The sequence below is a fragment of the Gopherus flavomarginatus genome, chromosome 6 (genome assembly GCF_025201925.1).
Source record: "Gopherus flavomarginatus isolate rGopFla2 chromosome 6, rGopFla2.mat.asm, whole genome shotgun sequence".
Classification (NCBI taxonomy): domain Eukaryota; kingdom Metazoa; phylum Chordata; order Testudines; family Testudinidae; genus Gopherus; species Gopherus flavomarginatus.
Window position 1 is genome coordinate 68706713 of NC_066622.1, and position 16273 is coordinate 68722985.

Consider the following 16273-nt stretch of genomic DNA (forward strand, 5'->3'; position numbering starts at 1 on the left):
TTGTAACCACTTTCTTGCCTAACACTATGATTAATTTGCTAACTCCTTTTTTTTCTGATGTGGGTGCTCACCTGGTCAGGTTGCTAGCTCAGCTTTTCACCTGGCTGTTCTCTTTACTTGCCAGACAAGTTGTTATCTTTTCACATGTTCCGACATCTAAAATATACATGCTACATATTACATAGCCTACAACAATATACTTTGGGGCAACCTTAACTATGTGTTAACCAAGTTTTTTGTCAGTATAAATATGTAATATTTCAGCTAACAGCCTGCCTCCATGCAATATTTATCAAAACTGAAGAAGTCCATGGAAGTCTAGACAGCTTTAGAGAGATTCACTTTATGATTAACTTTTATCCTCTCTGGACAAATACACGGGGAACAAAGGCTGGAGGGGCAAACACACATGATATACAAATAACCAGTCAGAACTGTGAGGCTGTTGGCTTGCATGCTCTGTTCCACCACACCATATATAAAGTGTGGAATCTGAAAGACTAGTGAACTCCCTGCTAATACCCAGAATAATTGCTACACTCTGTAATGGAGCCTCTGGGAGCAACAACTATTTTCCTGGCAGTGTGCATCTCTTGCCTTCTTTTCCTTTCAGCATGGAAAAAGATGTCTGGAAGTGGGAAGCTGCCACCTGGCCCTGTTGCTTTTCCCATCATCGGAAATGCACTGCAGCTGAATATGAAGAACTTGTCCCAATCAATGTGTGAGGTAAAAATATTTGTTTCTCATCTATTGTTCCATTGTAGGTGGAGGTTAAGCGGAGCCTAGCTCAAGCAGAACTCCGTGAAATGTCTGGCATTTACACAGTGCCAATCCCATGTCACTCAACTCTTCATATTTCAATCTTAATTCTTCCCTCACAAAAATAATCAATCTTGAATGCTAGATATAAACTGTTCATGTTAACCTATGCCTTTTAATATAGGTGTCTAAGTCACAGGTAATCCAGAATATACCTGCCCAGCTTCACGGCAAGATGTACAGACAATCACATTGTGGGGGGAGTGGTCTAGTGGGTTCTGTCAAGAACGGGCAGTCAGACCTGGTTTTTATTCCTACCTCTGCAACAGACTCTGGTTCCGTCTACATTTGGAGCTTGGGGTCTGATTCCCAGCTCACATGGACAGACTTATGCCATCAAGCTAGTGTGCTAAAAATAGTAATAGCTGCGGAAGCACGGGCTAACCACCCTAAGCATAAACCTACTTGTACCCCTTGGGTATGTATTCGGGGCAGCTAGCCATGCCACTCTCTGTGTTACCGGGGCTATGCTACGGTTCTTAGTGGGCTAGCTCAATGAGAGCTGGCATGAGTAGGTCTGCTCAAGTTGGGAATCAAACCCTTAGCCCTAAGTGCAGATGTAGCCCATGGGTGCATCCAAGTAAGTCACCTAAGCGCTCTCTGCCTCAATTTCCCCATCTGTAAAATTGCTGTAATGATATTTGCCTGTTTCTCAAGGGGATGGTAAGGTGTCAGCTGTAGGTCAGCTTTGAAAAAATGGCTTTGTTCTGCTCCATGCTATTGTTTCACTATAATTATCATCTCAGATACCATCATCTCACATGCAAATGGCAATCCACAGCCTGGGATCTGACAGCCAAGTTGGTTTCTTTCCTTCTGGCTCAACATCGCAAATAATAACAGTTAAACAGGAGAAACTCTGCCCCCAGTTACATCTGTTCACCCTCATTCTTATCAAATCCTACCATAAAGTGTTACAGATATGTAACCCCATTGTGGTTGATTTGCACAGGTGTAATGGATTGGAAATTAGGCAGTAAGTCTATTGGTAATGTAAAAGGGGAAACAGACTCTCACTCCACTCTCTCTCTGGCTCTGCAGGGCTGACAAAAATAAGGAAAAACTGTCTCGTCATTATAAAGTCAGCAGATGTTACTATGAATAAATGGAGGCAGGAGTTCTGTGGTGTTAGAAGTATCATTTGTACACAGTCATTTTTCAGAATAGAACTGAATCGTCATTAGTTAAATAGTGCAAATTGCTAGAGCTCACAAATGAAAGGACCTGCTTTAATTCCAACTGCCAGCAGGATGAGAAAATTAAATAACACAGAGAGAATGATCCTTCTTTCATACTCACTCTTTCCCTTTAGGAAAAACACAGCGTTAACAGAACATCAAGATTAGAAACTAAAGCATAAGTCAGGCAGTTCTCAAGTCTGACTAGTATTATCTTAGCCACATATGAGCTCTTTCATTAATTTGTAATTTGATCTGCTCACATTCTTATTCTTAATTAAGTGGATTTATGTTAAAACATGCTGGTTTTATGTGTTAACTTTGACAGCTCAGGGAAAAGTACGGCCCGATTTTCACAATATATTTGGGCTCAGAGAGAGTTGTGGTGCTGTATGGACAGGAGGCTGTGAAGGAAGCGCTGATTGATCAAGGGGACGAGTTCAGTGACAGAGGACATATGCCAGTATTTGAAAGGTTGCCCAACAAAAAAGGTAAATTTCCAGTAACATCAGCATATAGAGCTGATATTCTCTGTACGTGGGGAACACAACTGAGATAACAAAAGCGGAAGTAGCTGGAGTTTCATTTAGAACAGTAGCAAAGATTGGTTCCATTCTCTGTTACTCCACTATCTCCCTGACCTGAATGCTTGTAACATCTCACTACAGGTGAGTGAGAGGCAGTGACTAGGCCATTGCACAGTAGAAGGGCGAGAATACAGCCAGGAGACCAGAGCTGGAGAGGCCAATCCCCTTCTTCCCCTGCTCAGTGGTGTAACAAGGCCCCAGAGGGCCCTGGTCCAAGAATAGATTAGGAGGACCCTTTTTCCAATCACAGGCCATAGCCCACAACTTTCCTCCCTCTCCGGCAACATCCCAGCCTACAACTCACCTCATCACCCCCCAAATCCCCTATTTCCACCAACACCTCTCACAACTCACCCCATTTGCCCTCAATCCCTCACCCTGAAGCTCACTGTTGCTCCCCACTCACCCTATAACACCTCAACAACTGGCCCTCCAGCCCTTCACCTACTTCACCTTCACCTCATCAGATTTCTTTTGGCCCAATCCTCTAATTTGTCTAGGTCCCTCTGCATTCTATCCCTACCCTCCAGTGTATCTACCACTCCTCCCAGTTTAGTGTTATCTGCAAACTTGCTGAGGGTGCAGTCCATGCCATCCTCCAGATTATACAGCTGGGAACCCTGATGTGCACAGTTGCAACACTCACACAATAGGAACTCTTCTATATTTACAAATATTGTTTATTAATATATTTAGCCCTATTACAAACACCCCAGCTCAGTAAGGTAGATATAGATACTACAGAATGTACATATGCACATCCATATACTCACACCATCCCTTGTAGAATAACCTGAAATGTTAGCTATCATCTTCCTCCTCACCATCACCTCCCTCATCATCACCATGACCATCATTCTGGCACCTCCCAAGGGCTACATCTCGCTCTCTCTCCTACTGCCCCTAGGCTGGGATGCCACCTTTATAATATGTTATGCTGATGCCGCTATGTTTGATGCATATTCATTAGGGGATTTCTTCCCTTTTCCTTATTTGTATTTACTCACCTTACTAATGTTGGGGTGACTTTTTCGTATAGCTTGGTACATCAATGATCTCAACTTATTATTATATATGTCCATTCATTACCATGGCCTCTTGTGGTTAGGTATCACATTTGTTGTTTTTGTCCTAACTGGTTATTTTGGTTCTTTCCATGTTCCAAGTTGTGGTGTATCTCTTAAGTTTAAAAGACTCTGGGCTAAGGAAAGCCCCTTTGCCAACCTGCTTTAATGCATCCTCTATGTTAAAGGTCAAAGCCATACATGGACCTTATGCTTTGGCTCATCACCGTCTATCTAGGTGAAAGATCCCAAACATATGTATGATAACTTTGCCTGAGCTCAACATACAGGATGTGGCCTGCAGGTCCCTTGTGTTACAGCCAAAATATACACTAATATAAACCTATTATAATAAAACAAATAATCAAACCCATAAGAAAATGAGAAATGTATAAAAAAAGATATATAGGCAAGAAAGCAGGCTAGCCTCAGATGTATCTCGTGTACCTGTTATGTATGAAGGTTAATTGCCAGGACACTTCTGTGGTTGAATTATTTACCTGAGGTCAGAACTTCCCTTTAAACTGTATTTTCAACTCCTCAAATACTTCGGGTTTTCTGTTGGGCCGTTTATCTGTGCAAAGTTCACAGGCCTCAAACCTTATGTTAACTTTCTGAAGCTAATGTCGTACAGGATATAGGCCTGTAGGTTTTTTGCATTACTTGCATTCTCAGGAATGTCGGGTTCCCTTCCAGTCTCTAAGGGGCATGTTCTCTAGTAGTTACAGACCCTTCTGCTTGTTCTTCTCAAGCTTGAACACTTTTGCCCTGTCCCTTCCAGTCTATATCCCTGTCCCCAGTCCTTTCTCATCCCATCCCTGGTTCCTCTTCCCAGTCCCATTCTCCTTGCCTTCCTTACTCAGATTTCTCAGCCCAGCCCCAGTCTCCTTGTCCAGATAATCCTATTTCTCCCCTCTGGGCTCCCTGTCCAAGGCCCAGTTTCCCCCCTGCCCTGATTCTAACTTTGCCTCTTTCTTCCTACCCCCAGAGCCCATCTCCTTGCCCAGTCAGTCCCAATGTCCCCCTCTGGCTTCTCATCATTCCCATCCATCCAGGTTCCTTCTCCTAGTCTCCCCCTTCGCTGACTCTTTTCCCAGTTTCTTTGCCAAGCCAGTCCCAGTTCTCCCCCTGCACCCTGCCTCCTTCTAAGATAGGTTGCCCATCTCCCCTTTTCTCCTTCACACTGATTCATGGTCCCAGTCTCCTTGCACAGCACCTGCTCATCCCCCAGTTCCTCATCTGATCTGAGTGAGTTCTCCTTCCATCCCTGCCAACTGGGTCCCAATCCCTCCTGTTTCCCTGGCCATTTCCCAGTCCCAGTCACTCCTCCCAGCTCTCTGTCCCAGTCTCCTGGCCCAATCAGACCCAGGCTCCTCTCCCTTCGCCCGCTCTTAGTTACAGTCTCCTTGACTCCACCTCCCCCCCCCAGCTGCAATTATAGGGACAGTCTGGCTTTCCCCTCTAGTCCTGGAATAGAGCATGCTCAGTTGCTTTGTGAACATGGCTCATGTATAGAATGGTCAACACAAGGAGCTGAGAAGACAAAATGTTATGTTATTTTAACCACTAAACCAGATTGAAAGTCTTGACAGGCCGGATCTGGCCTGCGGGTCCTAGTTTGTCCTCCCCTGCACTAAACCCTAAGGTCTCTACTGAGTATGTCCAAACCTTAATGTTCTTTTAACATAGTTTTTGGTGTGCAATTCTCTCGGTTTTTAAAACAGCAAATTGAAAAACCAGAATTTCCTTCATGTGGCATCATATTGACACCTGCATGAGTCACCAGCAGGGCTGGAACTTTTAGATCCACTGCAAAGACCTCTGCCACTTGAGTTAATGGAGTAACTGATAACAGTGATAGATTGTCATATTTATATGCGGCCCAGCACTAGGAGCTGAGTGGTGCTGGTGTATGTGCAGTGATGACAATATCTTTGGAGACTTTAGCCACTAAATTCTAAGTCTCCACTGACAATGTGTGAAATGTGGTTTTTCAAGGGCTTATAACTTAGTGACATTGGGTAGATTTTCATGGGAATGGCAAAGTCACACATTGACACACAGGCCAGGCCCTAGCCAAATTTCAAATCCCAGCTCTGACAAATGGGAGTGCTAGAGTTTCTCAAAGAAAAGGTCCCAAGATTTTTTATCATGGGCAGAAAACATATTTTTCCCTAACCTTGTTTGTGGAAATGGCTGAACACTGTGGCTGAAATATTCAAAAAACATTCAACCTGAGGCACACAGATAGAAATTTTTTAGCCCAAATGGTTACAATTTGGCAAACTAATGTGTTTCCCAGTTTACTTCTAATTTGTAGTTTGTGCCAGTACATATACTTAGCTCTAATTACTGTAACTGGGAGAATTCTCATTGCTGTGATGGGCCAAGCTCTGTTACAGAACAAACTAAAGGTATTGGACAAGTTAATTGTGGCAGGGTGCTGGCTAAGAAACTCTGAGCCAGGCCTCTGTCATATCCACTCCAATCAAGAAAGGGGAATTGGAACGGGCTGAGTAAGCCCAGGCCTGGCTGGCTTCATTAGCTAGGGCTGCATAAAGGCTGGCAGGAAGGAAGCCAAAGGGAGAGGGAAAGGGTAGGAGCCAGAGAATAGAGAGAGCGAGAACTCGTCACTGCTGGCTGCAAGACTGAAGTTGTTTGTAGCTACAAGGTGGTGGGAAAGTAAATTGTAAATAAAGAGCACCCGTGATTACACCAATGCAGAGGTCTCTGGCTGGTTTGTGGGCACAGCAGGAGCAGAAGCTAGAGGGGCCCAGCTGCACCTCATTACAGTAATGAATTATTTTTCTTCCTCACAATTGCTCTGAAACTGCGATGAGTTTAATATGTAGGATATTGTGGTAAATAAACATATCAAACAGATTAAGTACAGAGTGATGACAGTGTAACAGTCTCCCAAGCAGAACACAGATACAAATAAAATTTGAGAACAGGATTATACGACAGGGTTGACTGCTATAGCAGGGGACTGGACTCAGTCCCTCCCAATCTTATGTTCCTATGAAACTTTGAAGAAACAACATGTGGGTGGGTTTGAAAGTCTGGACCCTTCCTCCTTTCTTTCCCATTCTCTTCCCTTTTTCAGGTATTGCTATGGCCAGTGGGGAGCCATGGAAGCAACTACTTCGATTTACCCTCACCACCTTGAGGGATTTGGGGATGGGGAAGAAGAGCACTGAAGAGCGAATCCTGGAGGAAGCCCATTTCCTGGTGGAAAGGCTCAAAAACACTCACGGTGAGGATCAACTTTGTCTGTTGGAAATTACAACTGAAGAGTCAAAGTCTTTCTGTTTTTCGTGCTATTGAATATTGAGCAGTGGCTCAGACACTGATATTGGTTCAAACATCTTCTAACTAAAGCCTTTAGCTGCACATAAAACTAACTGTGTTAATATAATATAAAAGTAGGTGGGCAAAGGTCTAAAGATGACCTTTTCAGGCTGTTGTTCCCTACCCATTGATATATGGCCAGTGAGCAAATGGAAAAGGTTTGTCTAGAGTTAGCAGAAGCTAAGACAGTGAACCAGGTAAGAGTGGATCCATTTATCTTCAGTCTGCTTCATTAATGAGACACTCAAGCTTAGAGTTGCTTATTCTCATATTCATCTCTGCTACACGTCTGATACAAATTTGGCACCTACATTCCATAATGATGGACTCCCACGGGAATGATTGGAAACCACCATGTAAATGGACAATGCTTTATAAGTGACCCACTAATTATTACTATTTATATTGCAGTAGTGTGTACAGATCCCAAGATTGGGGCTTTATTGTGTGTGTGCTATAGTAACAGATAGGAAGGACTGTTCTGTGCTGCAAGCAGCATACATCTGAAATAGACATGAAAAATAAAAAGTGGAGGAAGGAAGTGTGATGGATCTGCTAAGCAGGGGACTATATGGATGCCATTTTGGCAGACATGCAGGAAACATCTTGCCTGGTGTATTTTGATGGCATCATCACTGGGAGATCATTTGAGAAGCACCAGCAGAACTTGGGAGCTGCGCTGGAGAGGCTACTCCAAGCCAACTTAAAGGTGAATTCAGCAAAATGCAATTTTTGTGTGTGACAAAGTAAATTACCTGGGGCATATGATCTAAAGGGATGTTGTTGGTGAAGCTGTCCAATCCTGATCAGTGCCGAGTCCTGTCACTAAGGAGCAGCGTTTCATTGGCCTCGTTTAATAGTACTGGAGAGTCATTATTTGTTTTGCCACAACTGCACAGCCACTGTTCAAGCTGGCAGAGATGGGATGGATGTTTGAGTGGATTAGCCCTGCCAAGAAGCCTTTCTGGAACTAAAGTGGAGGCTCATGTCTGTAACAATACAGGCCTACTGAGATCCCCAGCTACCATCCATTCTAGATACAGATGCCAGTGAAGCTGGTATTGGTGCTGTTTTGACTCAGCCATATGGAGACAAGGAAAGAGTAGTTGCATATGTCAGCAGGATGCTGAACAAAGCAGAGCAGTCCTATTCCGTGGCTAATGCAGAGTTGCTGGCAGTGGTGATCTTCACAAAATATGTTTGCCACTTCCTGCTGTGGAAAGGATTCCTGTGAAGTACAGAACATGGTTCCCTCAGGGGGCTTCATAATTTCCATGATGCCCAAGGACAATTGTGCTGGTGGTTAGGACAGCTGGCTCAATTTCAGTACCAGACAAGACACCGTCCAGGGTAACAGTACATGGATGCTGATGCTCTGTCCAGGAGACTGAGCCTGGAGGGCAGTTGAGAGGCGGGTGCCACCCTGAGATAAGAACAAAAGCCAAAAGCAGGCTCACACCCAACAAACCAACCAACCAACCAAAGGGGCCGCCTGCAAGAGGAGGGTGCTGCTCCGAAAAAAGATTGTGATCACAGGCATATTGGCCAGAGAAAAGGGGGCACTCGTGAGAAAATGGGCACTCCTGACCCCATTACAGGGACATTTGGGGATGGAGAAGCTTAGCCAAAGGGTTTGAAGTTGATGCTACTGGCCTGGATGGTACAGGTCACTTAGGGACCACGGACCTCTTCTTATACCTATGGGGACATAAGACAGATCATCCTACACCTAGAGTATCCCTGGTTACCACTCAGACAAGCCACCCTCTGCAAATGGTAGCTATGATTATTCTGGGAGAGTCAGTCAGTACACCCTTGTGTGAGCAGGCTACTTCTCTGAGTAGGTAGAGGCTCATCAACTGCCTGATCGAGAAGCACAAATGGTTGCTAACCTCACTCCTTGCATACCGACCAATGGTGAAAATTTTGAATCATGCTTATTCTAGGGGTATGTGACCTCCTTGAGATAAATAAGACCTGTTCTACACCTTACTACCCATGGTCAAACAGGCTGTTGGTGTCAGGAATCAGGGGCTGCAGGAGAGTTGGTCTCTGGGAAACCTAACAAGGGCAGCTGGCCTGTGATAGGCTGCCTGATTAGCTACACCACCTGCCTGGTGGGAAGAGACAGCAGACCAGCTCTTAAGCCCAGCTGCAGCAACATTTTGGCGGCTGCTCAAAGCGTTTGCCCATGGTTGTGATAGCTCCTGCTCCCGCCTTGCCTCATTCCAAGTAACCTGGTTCTGACCTTTGGCTCCAATTCTTGACTTTTGACTTTGGCTCTGGCACCTGGCCTCTGGGTCTGACCCTGGTCTCCTACTCTCCTAATCCTGGCTACCAACACCTGCTCTGAGCAGTAGGCATGACCAGCCACACCCAGGTTTCTGCCAGGTGGAGCGTCTGAACTGTACATTTGCAGCTATGTTGTAGATGCCAGTCAACAGAAGTGGGATAGTTTTCTTCCCTAGGTCATGATGGCCTACAGGACTAATGTGCAGTCGTCCCTGGGGTACACATCATATAATGTGATGTTTGGGCATGTGACCACCCTCTAGCACAATTGCTGGATGGGGTAGCCAAGACAGATGAGTATACTAGTCCCACAGAGTACCTAGCACTTGACAGGCATCCTCAGCACTGCTGCCCAAGCAGTAAAGCCTCACCAGGGCCACCTAGAGACAGAAGGAGCCCTGAGATTTAAGGGGGAGTGCCCAGACAAGCTCAATGCAGAGTTACACGACTTAGGGAGGCTTTGAAAGGGCACTTTAACAGCAAACCAGAGTAAACTGCTGTGGTGCAGCACAACCTGACACTGCAGTCTGGGAGCCTGTTAGTCTGCAGTCTGGGAGCCTCCACCTCATCCTCAGTGCTTAACAGTCCCACTTCTTTTTTCCTTGTTTTCTAATTATTATTATGGCCAAAAAAACCTTTTACTATTGGTTTTAATTCCCTTTGCAAGGTAGAACTCTGGTTAACTTTTGGTAGTTCTCATTTTATCCCTACAATTTCTGACATCCAAGAGGCAGCTCTCCTTGCTGATCCAGCCTATCTTCCATTCCTTTTAGGCTTTCTGCTTTCTCTTAATCACTTGTTTGAGATGCTTCCTCATCCAGCTTCGTCTGGAGCCCTTCCCAGCAATTTTTTCGCCCCTTGCTTGGGATGCAGCCTTCAGATAGTTTCTGTAACGTTGTCTTCTCCACATTCAAATCCTTGAGTTCTTCAGTCCAGTCCACTTCCCTAACTAATTCTCTTAAGTTTTTAAAGTCAGCACTTTTGAAATCCAGGGCCCTAGTCGCAGATCAATTTTTGTTTTCCCATTCATTTAGTTTAAACTGAATTAGCTTATGATCACTAGAACCAAGATTGTCCCCTACAAACAGTTGTTCCATGAGGTCCTCACTACCCCCCAAACCCAAATCTAAATTGGCATCATGTCTTGTTGGTTCAGTGACTATTCAGTGAATGAATCTGCACCTCCCAGCTTGGTCCTAGCCCTGGAACATGTATCACAAAACTACATAAATATGAAAATATATGGAAGTGTTGAGATGAGTTGGAAAATTAATGAGGAGCAACTGTATTAACACTGTGCTTAATTAACTTGCATGAACGAGCAGGGGAGGGAGAACTTTAGTTCAGTCCAATGCCACGTAAACTCTGCCTATCAAAGTAGGCTATTGAGCCAAAAGCATTACATCATCACAATTTATTCTCATTGGCTCTTGTTAGAAAGCTTATTCCTTCACTTTCCCACTTCCCTGGTCCTTCTCGCATGAACAAAGAGCAACAATACCCGAAGTCCGAAGGTGAAAAAAATTCGATGTTTATTGGAGTGAACTTCCAGCAAGTTTAAATCTAAGTTCCTTTTTCCTTATTTTCAAATTCCAACTTACTTCCTGTTTGTCCCTAGTTTATATAATAATATTATCAGCTATACCTTAACCAATCATTCTACTAAAATTTACCTAACCAATCCTAACGTATTATAACATGATTAGCTAACCAATTATATTACACCACCTTAATTAGTTTACACTCAGCAAAATTAATTATACAGCAGACAGAAACAATCACAGAACCAGACAGAGATCATGCAAATAAACATAACAAAGTGGGAACTATAATGACAAAACAATACAGAAGTGAGGATTTCACAACCACATCTATACCGACATAACGGTTTCCCAGCTGTGTCTATTAAAAAGTGAGTTCTTACCAGACAGAAAACTATCAAACTAAATTTCCTTTTACATCTTCTTGGCTCTTCCCTTTCTCTGGAGGTGACAGATCGGATCACCTTCCTAAGAGCCCCAGATTGCCTTATTTCAATATAACTAGTTTAAAACGTAAGGATGTGACTGCACGCTTCCCAGCTTATGGCTGCCTCTGCTGTTTAGCCAGAGGCATTGGCCTAAGAACAGGGCCTCAGACTGTCACAGTGAGAGAAGGCCCTTACACAGATTCTCTCTTTTATACCTCTATAACTAGCTAAATAATAAACATATACATAAATTCTTAAAGTATAGGCCTTTACAGCCAGGCTTAAACATCTATATCCTAACATCTGGCACTGTTACCAACTCTTTGTCAATAAAGAAGCCTTAGAGCTTCCTAACAAAGTTTCCATAGTTGTCAACCAACTCACAAATGAACTAAAACATACCCAGCTTCTGTTCCAACCTGAGCCTGTCTAGAAACTCTGCATGATTATTCTACGTGGCTTTTTGAGTCAATTGTACAGTTTTGCAAAATCTTTGTCAGTACCAAAAAGAGCTCCACCCGAGCCAGACTCTCCCATGGAAATCCGCTTCCCTGCAATGAAAAAGGAATTTTGAGTTGATGCTGGAGATCTTTCTTTGCAGCACATTTTAAATATGGTTATTATGGGAGAAAAATCTCAGGATTAAAGTCACATGCACAGAGTGATTCAGGGCATGTTCATGGAGGATAATGGCTGTTTCTCAGAGTTCAGTAAGGTATGAAAGTGTATCAGGGTTTAAGAAGCCTCTTACAGATAATTTGAAGAACTGAGTTCCTTATATTGCAGATTTAGAGGCAGTTTGGGGTGAAGGGTGGGAAGTTGTGGGGGGCAGGAAGATGTGGGGTTTGAGGAATACATTATCCACATTCCAGACGAGCTAAACAGTTTTCTGGGGCAGTGACATGGTGGTGATTGAGTAGAAGGGGAGAAGTAACAAGTAGAGAGGTGTAGGTGTCCTGAGTAGCAGGATGGAGGAAGAAGGCTGAAAGGCACTGTTAACAGAGTGACAGGGAAGCTCGGTAGCTTAGATTCAAGTAGAGACGTTATGTAGCCCCTTGATGAGATCAAGAAGTCTGAGGTATTTAATGTCCCTTCTGCTTCAGTCTTCACTGAGAAGGTGAATGGTGACCACATATTCAACACATTTAATATAAACAACGAGAGGAAAGAAATGCACTCCAAAATAGGAGGAGAACAGGTTAAAGAATATTTAGATAAGTTAGACATATTCAAGTCAGCAGAGGCCAATGAAATTAAGGGACTAGCTGAAGCAATCTCAGGACTGTTAGCAATTATCTTTGAGAACTCATGGAAGATGGGTGAGGTCCCAGAAGTCTGGAAATGGAAAAACATAGTACCTATCTCTAACAAGTGGAAGAAAGAGGACCTGGGGAATTTTCGACCAGTCAGCCTGGAAAGATACTGGAACAAAGTATTAAATAATCAATTGGTAAATACCTAGAAGATAATAGGGTTATAAGGAATAGCCAGCATGGATTTGTCAAGAGCAAATCATGCCAAACCAACCAGATTTCCTTCTTTAACAGGGTTACTGACCTAGGGAACAGAGGGGAAGCAGTAGATGTGATATAACTTTGTTTTAATATGGCTTTTGACACAGATTCTCATGACATTCTCATTAGCAAACTAGGGAAATGTTTGCTAGAGATGAAATTACTATAAGGTGGGTTCAGAATCCTTTGAAAAAAATGTACTCAGAGAAAAGCTATCAGTGGTTTGCTTTCAGACTGCGAGGGTGTGTATATAATGGGGTGGGAAGGACCTTTCTTGTGTCCAGTACTAGTTAATATTTTCATTAATGACTTGGATAATGGACTGGAGAATATGCTTATAATATATGAACATTTATACTGCACAACTATAAAAATGGGGACTAGCTAGCTAAGCAGTAGTACTGCTGAAAAGGATCCAGGTGGTGGAAGGGTTATAGTGGTTCACAAACTGAATATCAGTCAACCATGTGATGCAGCTGCAAAAAAGGCTAATAACATTCTGGGGTGTATTAACAAGAGTATTGTATATAAGACACGGAGGTAATTATCCCACTCTGCTCAGCACTAGTGAGGTCTCAGCTGAAGTACCCTATCCAATTCTGGGCACCACGCTTTAGGAAAGATGTGGATAAATTAAAGACAGTGCTGAAGAGAGCAACAAAAATGATCAAAGGTTTAGAAAACCTGACCACTAAGGAAAGGTTAACAAAACTGGGCATGTTTAGTCTTGATAAAAGAAGTTTGAGGAGGGACCTGATAACAGTCTTCAAATATGTGAAGGACCGTTAGAAAAAGAACTGGAATCAATTGTTTTCCATGTCCACTGAAGGTAGGACAAGTAGTAATGGGCTTAATCTGCAGCAAGGGAGATTTAGGTTAGATATTAGGAAAACTTTTTTAACTATACAGAGAGTCAAACTGTGGAACAGGCTTCCAAGTGAGGTTATGGAATCCCCATCACTGGAGAGTTTTAAGAACAGGCTGGACAAATATCTGTCATGGATGGTCTAGATTTACATGGTCCTGTCGAGGTTCCTTCCAACCATGCATTTCTAGGATCTCTTTCCAGCTGTCTATGCAGTTGGCTTTGTCTTAATGTATGTTTGGTACCCCCTTCAATTTTAGTGTTATCTGCTTGTTTGATCATGGATTAATTTATACCCAACAGACACCACACAAAGCAAGACACAAAGTTGCCAGGCAGAGCGCAGAGAAGGGAGTGTGTAGTTAGTCAAAAAACTCATTTCAGACCAAGGAACAGAAAGTGACACTCTTTAAAGACGGATAGATGCTTTGCTAGCAGGACAGACTCTGCGTCATAGGCCACCTGAAAAAAATATGCACTAAATAGTCTGAGAGACACTAGGAAGTTCAAGGCAAAGCCAGAAGACAGACTAGGATTTGAAATAAAAAGGCTTATTTTACCTTCAGAAAAAGGCATGAAGAAGTCACTCTTCTTAAAGGCATCATTTTCGTCCAAGAAATGTCCCAGGTTAAATTGCTCTGGGTTTGGAAATTCCTCACTGTTCTATAGAACTGACTTCAGTGCAGGGAATATCGTGGTGCCCTGAATTAGCAACTGCAGAAGAAAAGAGTTAAAGTGGATACTATCCAAAAGAGAGAAGCCTCCAAAATTCACTGAGCTGGACTGCAGAATTCATCCTTGTTTTTCTTTATTTCCTTGTGTAAACAGAGTCAGGATGAGCACTACCCTGACATCTGGCGAATGTGGAAAAGAATTTCAGGGGCTGATCATGTTTGCATAGGCACACCCACCCCGCATGGCATAGCCCATGGCAGCCTGGAATGGTTGCTTTGGCAGCTGTGGGATCCCCAGTTTCTTTGTTGTTGGGGCGGGAGGAGTGGAGTATTGTCACCCTGATTGTGTGGATGAGGAACTGTGAAACTGCTTTGTGACAGGGAGTCTCACCATCAATTGAGTGGCACTCGCTAGACAAAGGAGTGGGCTCCTTGTGTGAGATAGAAGCATCAATTGCACCTCCTTCTCTCTCCACTGTTGAATACCAGAGCTGATTTTTGATTTCCTTAAGAACCTAAGTTACAGGTTCCTGAGCTGAACTCACTAAGAGCTGAAATCACTAAAGAGCTGTACTAACTAGTGAGGGAGCCTGAAGCTATATTGTGGAGCAGAGCAGCTGGCGGAGCGCAGCAGTTTGTGGGACAATTGGAGTGCCCAGGAGCGAGCAGAGCTGAGCAGTTTGTGGGGACGGCTGGAGCAGATCACGGGACAGCTTGTGGAGCAGAGCTGAGCAGTTTGTGGGGAAGGCAGAAGCAGAATCCCACAGAGAGGCAGGGCATTTGGCCCCGGACCACGTAAGGTGCCCCTCTCTACCCAGGCTGGCAGGGGGAAAACCTCTGCAGATAGACTCTTGAACTCTGTGGCTGCACTGACCCGGGACAGAGACTTTTGGGTTGCTGGACTTTTGGGAATGTGGGTGATCTTTGGGTTGCTGGACTCTAGGGACATTTGAGGTATTGGATTTTGGAGTCTTGGGTTGATTTTGGGGTTGCTGGACTCAAGAGCCCAGGGAAGAGACACGGCTCAATATCCTGGGGTGGGTCTTTGCTTATGGTTTGGTCTATGAATGCTAGTTGAGGTGTTTTCTCAATTTAATGCTATGTTGTTTATCTCATGTTATAAAATATTTTCTGCTACACCGAGACTCTGTGCTTACGAGAGGGGAAGTATTGCCTCTTCGAGGCACCCAGGGGTGTGTAAGATTTTCCCAGGTCACTGGGTGGAGGCTTGAGCTGGTTCTGCATTACATTGTAGGGAAGGGACCTCTATGTATTGAACCCGGCCCTTGCTGCTATCAATTCGGCCTGGCAGAAGGTTTACACTTGCATCTCCTGAACATTATGCTTTCAACCAGAAGCAGAAATATTAAAATTTCATGAGCACAGTTATACCCACTGCACAGCAGTTCACCCTTTGTATTACTCACTGGCAGATCTAGAATACATTGAGTGACTTTGGGCAAGTCACTTTTGGTGTCAGAGCTCTTGTTGCCCCCCTCTGTAAAATGGGGATAGCCATACTACCTCCTCTTGGTAAAGTGCTTTGAGATACAGCAGATAAGTATTATTATTCAGCATATCAGACCCAGCAAAATACCCCTGCCAGTGAGAGAGAAGCTACATCAAATAAATTATTTCTGGGAAGTCCTCTGGCCTATGTTATACAGGTCAGACTAGATGATCACAATCGTCCTTGCTGGCCTTGTATATCTGTCCACCAGTATCTTTGGAGGATGTTAAGCAGAAGCTACTAAAGTTAGATATTTTGAAATCAGCAGGTCCAGGTAACTTGTATTCCAGAGTTTTAAAAGAGCTGGTCGAGGCACTTGGTAGACCATGCTGATTTTCAATAAGCCTTGGAGTAGTGGGGAAGTTCCAGAAACTGGAAGAAAGCTAATGCTGTGCCAATTTTTAAAAAGGGTCAGTGGGATCAGCTGGTTAATCACTGGTCTATCGGCCT

At 43.8% G+C, this 16273-nt stretch overlaps 1 pseudogene; it reads left to right on the forward strand.

Annotated features, from left to right (window-relative positions):
* Positions 1-546: 546 nt before the first annotated feature.
* LOC127053880 (cytochrome P450 2H2-like) overlaps positions 547-16273 on the forward strand; it is a 53361-nt pseudogene continuing 37634 nt past the window's right edge.